Source organism: Rhinopithecus roxellana, chromosome 15, assembly GCF_007565055.1.
Source record: "Rhinopithecus roxellana isolate Shanxi Qingling chromosome 15, ASM756505v1, whole genome shotgun sequence".
In the NCBI taxonomy this organism is placed as follows: domain Eukaryota; kingdom Metazoa; phylum Chordata; class Mammalia; order Primates; family Cercopithecidae; genus Rhinopithecus; species Rhinopithecus roxellana.
Genome location: NC_044563.1, coordinates 112,113,109 through 112,119,108, shown reverse-complemented (window position 1 = coordinate 112,119,108; position 6,000 = coordinate 112,113,109).

Below are 6,000 nucleotides of genomic sequence, written 5' to 3'. Positions count from 1 at the left end.
TTTCTCCCTTCTTTTAAACTTGGAGTTAGAGTTTTAGGCCACCTATGACTAAAACATTCATCCAGGCTCATGCCTATAATCCTAGTACTTTGGGAGGCCAAGGCAGGCAGATCACAAGATCAGGAGTTCAAGACCAGCCTGACCAATATGGTGAAAACCCGTCTCTACTAAAAATACAAAAATTAGCCAGGCGTAGTGGCAGGCACTTGTAGTCCCAGCTACTTGGGAGGCTGAGGCAGGAGAATCACTTGAACCTGGGAGGTGGAGGTTGCAGTGAGCCAAGATGGCGCCACTGCACTCCAGCCTGAGCAACAGAGCGAGACTCTGTCTCAAAAAAAAAAAAAAATTCTTTCAGGCAGCCTCTGATGAACTGCTCCAAGCCTCAGTTTCCTAACCTGTTAAAAGGAGAGAGTAGGATTAGCTCTGATGAATCACTAAGAGGCTGGACTGAGATAATGAGGTAGTCTTTGTAAAGCCCTGAGTGCTGGTTACTTTTCAGTCTGTAACTGCAAATCTCCTGGGGGAGGAGGCTGCCATCTCCTGGGGTGGCCAGCTTTCCCACCGATGACTAGGACACAAAGGGCTGTGGCCTCAGTATAAGCAAGTCCATTCTGCCCATCACCTAAAAATGACTCCATACTCATCTTGTGATCTCATAAAAAGATACTCAGCTTCTTCATCTGTAAAATAACAAAGCAGCAACACCATTCCTAAATTCCCTTAGGGCTCCCAGGACAATGCATGATCCAAAATGATGTCGAGGATTTCATCTACCACTTTTGCAGCCATGACCCATGACCCATGACATGGCTGGCTCATCTTAAGCTTGTGGACACTTAAAACCCCAGACCTTTCTCACAAGAGTTATCCCTAAAACAGGCCTTCATCACCCCCAACAGAATGTCTGCCCTTTAAGAGGATTTTGATATTTTTCTTCTTGGATGTCTCAGTGCAGTGCTCCAGTCTGGTAAGACCATGCTGAATCTCTGCTTGGTCATGAATGGAATCTGCTTCTCTCCCAGTTTTAAGTCATCTCTACATTGCAGGGGAGCGGGTGTATCCAGGGCAAAGCTATATGCCTCTAACATCCCATTTCTTTTCATGACCAAATAATGAAAGAGGGAGGAGATTTTTCCATGCAAAGCTAAGAACCAAGAATCCAGGGGTAGACACAATGATGGGTAAGGGGAGGCTCTATTGTGCCAAAAGCACACAGAAGCAAAAAACTTGGCCTTTCAGGTCAGAGGGATCAGAGTGAGTCCAGTTTCTCCATTTTCTATGTGGTCTCAGCCATGTGACCTAATCTCTCTTGGCCTCAGTTTCCTTTGCTGTAAAACGAAGAGAACAATAATGCCCACCTCATCATAATACTAATTTCACGGAGTCCTCCCTGTAGACCAGACACTGTGCCAGGAGCTTTGTATGCATTATCGCATCCATCTTCACAACCTCCTTGTGAAGGAGATGTTATTCTCACCATATTACAGGCAAGGAAACTGAAGCCTAGAGGAGTCAAGCAGCTGTTCCTAAAACACACCATAAGTTGGCAATGGAGCTGGCATGAGAACCCCTCTCTCCTTACCTGGTAGGGTCGCTGTCAAAGTGAATGAGATGATTTGCAAAAATATGAGCATAGGGGCTGGCAGGTATGGTAATTACGTTATCATTGGTTTTGGTAGTAGTAGTAGTAGTAGTAGTAGTAGTAGTAGTAGTAGTAGTAGTAGTGATAATGTAAAGTTTGGTCAATTCAGGGCCCCTGTCCCTCCTGCTATTCACCTTTGACCACATTTTCATAATGAAACCCAAGCAGGATGTGGCACAGTAGGACAAGCACAGGCTAACAGCCAGACAGTTACCAGCTGTGTGACCTTGGGAAAGTTATTCAATGTCTCTCAGCCTCAGTTTTCACATCTATAACCTGAAGATCATAAGACTACCACTAGGACTGATGCAAATTGTGAAGATAAAATGAAGTGTTTGCATAACTATATAGTTATAGGCAAGGCCCATATACATTTATATTATATATTATATATTTTTATATTATGTGCATTATATAATATTATATAATAATTATATTAACATAATTATAATCTTTATGAAAGCAGATATACTCATGCAACTTGTTAATTGCTTTAGTAGAGGAAAGATAATCCAGAGGAAAGAGCATTGGAGAACTCTCAGAGCTTTTCATCGGAGTGGAATAAGCCTTGAAATCCATTTAATCCTGGCTCTGACATTTACTCCTCCATGATCCCAGTCAAATCAATGGGACTACAGAAAAAACTACCTCAGTGGGGAGGTTGTGAAGGTCAAATGAGAAAATACATGTAAAAAATGACTTACAAAATCAAAAGTACAATTATAATGATCCTTCTCCTACCTCACACACAACAATAACCCCCAATGAAAAGACATAACATGGGGTGTTTCATTAAGTGACACAGCCTGGCAAAGAACTGAAATAAACATTTTTAAGCTAGTATTTGTCACTCCTCATAGTGAAACTGAAATCTGAGTCTATTGACTAATGACCAAATTATGTCAGAGCCCCCAAATTGCACACCATTTCCATCTCCATGGCCTCCAACAGGCTTTAGCGCCAAACCTAGTCTAACCATGGGGAGTTATGTTTGTATTTTGTTTAAGGCCAAGTTATCCATTGGATTTGCCAAGACGGAATAAGCCCTGGCAGCTCCATGTGCAATGATAAGTGATAACAGGATCGTTTCTGGGGGCTGGGAAGCTCTCCCCATAGCAAGGATATCAGCAGGTTAGGTCACCCCACAGCAGGGAAGGCGGAGGAGTGTATTACCGGGGTTTCCAGAATTGGATAAACAAACCATCAGCGCTCAGACCCCATGGCTAATGCAGAGCAAAGAGGGTCTTCAGAAAGAAACCTCAGGAGAACTAGGTTTATTTAAAAATTCCTCCCCAGGCCATCTTTATAATAATTATAATCTTTTTTATTGGTTGGTGGTTATATTATAACCACCAAGCGGTGGTTTCTGTAAAAGCCAGATTAGGTCATCCTGGTCTGCCTTTTAGAAGTTTCCACAACAGATGGAGAAACACAGCTTTAGAGGAAAGTATGGCTCACATCCGTCTGCATTCATTATAGGCCCAGTTCTCCAAAATGCTATATGTTATCTTGAGCCTGTTTGTTTTTATCTGTCAGAGTGGTTTATTGTTAGGGAAATAGGGTGTCAGCTGTCTCTTCCCCACCATCAAAGCCGCTTCATTAAAGTTAATAGTGTTTGACTTGCAGAGATCTCTTACCGTGGTAACCCAAGAAAGCCCCTGCTGGCTGTTATTTTTCCGGCAGTAAAGGCACCAAATGGATGCAATAACTGCATTAATCTTTTAGGAAAAAGAGAGAAAAAAAAAAAGTTGTATGACTCTTCCTAGTAGGTGCTCAATAAATGTACGTTGAATTCATGAGGCTGACTCTACCCTCCTATGTGGGACGGGATACAGAACCGAATGACCTGGGTCCAGATCCTGCCACTCAAGGTTCTGTGGCCTGTGGCTTTGTCACTTCCCCAGGCTAAACTTCAGTTCATTTATCTCAGAAATAAAGGGGATGGATTATGAGGAAGCCCTTTTTTCTTTTTTTGTTCAAGAGTCATCTCACAAGGAAGCATGATATATAAACGCAGGTAAAAACAAATTTACTTCTGGATAAAGGGAGGGAGACCAGAAGTCCTACGTCCTCTGCATTTTACCTTCCTCCACACTCCCACCACCTAAACCTCATTCTTTTCCTTCCCCCAGGAGGTCCTGAGCAACCTCTGTGGGCTGCCATGCCCACCCTGGACTTCCTGGAATAGCATTTGAAATCTACTAGTCTGAAGGAATTCTCACTAAGGTCTTTTCTGCTCAGACTATGGCTTCAGTGCTTAAGTAGGCTGGAGTCAAACCACATGAAGGCAGTTTCTAGTCAGCGTAATCATTTTATGGAAGAGTTTCTGCTTAGTGCCTTACAGACATGAAACAGGGTTTTGCTTTGTTTTCTGTGTTTTGATCTTCTCATCACTGCTTTCAGCTATGTGCTGTCAAATCTCCCTTCCCTCCTTGAGTCGTGGATCTCGGGCAAGTTCCATCACTTCTTGGTCCCTGTCACTTACTGCTAGTTAGTTCAGTTTTTGTCAATTGTGACTCAGTTTAAGTCTCATCCCCTCGCTCCCTGGCAGGGCACTGGAGCTGGAAGTGTGACTCTTTGGGGTGCATCTTCACCGCGTGGGTCACCCCTTGAGTGGGAGAACAAGCAGGAGACTCAAACCTGAGAGCTCTGCACCAGTATGCTCCTGACTGTGACACACTCAGGCATCCTTGCCACATCAACCAGTGCTGTGCAGGCTGCCCCAGGGCCGGCCCTCTCTGCACCTTGCCGTCTGTCTCCAGTTCTCTTCTCTGCAGGAGGCCAAGGGACAGATCTACAAGCCCTCCGACCAAGCACATGTCCAACGGTAAACCTAAAGCCAGTTTTCCCTTCTTGCAAGTAAGAAGAAATATCTCCCCTCATTTAATTTGTTGCAAGAATTCCCCTGCCCATTGTCATTCCCTCCCTTTGGAAAGAGGAGAAAACCATGAACACTATTCCCCTAAAAGGGAGCAACCAAGAGAACTCTCTCCCTCTTTGCCTCCCACCAGCACCTTTGCAAAAGGCCTTCAGGGTAAGAGGCGACTGAGTCAACAGCTGGAGCTAGGAGGTCTGAGTGGGCTGCCTATAGTAGACTGGCCGATAGAGGAGTGAAGAAGGGAAGGGGCAGAGACCACAACTGCCATTGGCTTTCTTTAAAATGTTGCATTTGCAGCTGGGGCTCTAGTTGCCAAATCCAATACTACAGGAAAAATCCCACCAAACAGCCTGTACACATGTAATACTAGGATGTCTATCAGAATATGTTCATGTTTATGCATGTGGCTCAGACTTGGATGGGTACCAGCACAGTGCACCTGTGTAAAACTCTGAAGAATCCTAAACCACATGTTTAGTTTTATTTTTTGGCCCAAGCCTCTGAGGGAGAAAATAAAATGGAAGCAAAGAGAACCAGTCACTCATTCATTTATGCACACTGTCCACGAGCCTTTCCTTGTACAGGCAGGTGCTAAGCACCGGAGTGAGGCAATAGAGAATAAAGCATGGTTTCTGGCCATTATTATTCAGAACCACAGAAATAATTCCACTGGTATAACAAGAAACTTTCATATCCCATAGCTCATTAGGATCCTAACAACAACCTCATAAGATGGCCAGGGTACATACAATCACCGTTTTAAAACTGAGAAATAGAAACATGTCAAGGTTAAGTGACTTGCCTAGTCCCACAGCTAGATAAGTGCAGGGCAATGATTAAAATTTAAATCATCTGCTGGTCCCAGACTGTTTCTGTTTGGCTAAACCATAACAAAATGAATCTGCGACTTCCTTGTATCTGCCATTACAATGGCTCTACATCCCACATTTTCAAGGTTTCATTCAATTTCTAATACTCTGTTCCCTTGTCTTCCAGATTTTCCTTGTCAGACCACTTGTACTAATTTTGAAAATACAGTCACTCGGCCCGGTGCGGTAGCTAACATTTGTAATCCCAGCACTTTGGGAGGCCGAGGTGGGCAGATCACTTGAGGTCAGGAGTTTGAGACCAACATGGCCAACATGGTGAAACCGCGTCTCTACTAAAAATACAAAAAGTAGCTGGGCATGGTGGCGGGCGCCTGTAGTCCCAGCTACTCGGGAGGGCTGAGGCAGTAGAATCGCTTGAACCCGCGAGGCAGAGGTTGCTGTGAGCCAAGATTGTGCCATTGCACTCCAGCATGATGACCAAGTGAAACTCCATCTGAAAAAAAAAGAAAGAAAAAGAAAATACAGTCACTCATATTAGTTTTAGGTTCAAAAAATACAACTATCATAAACCATCTTTATTATTTCAAATGGACTAAAGTCCAATTTAGACTTTATAGTATCAAGACTAGGCAAGACTCAATTTTTCAATC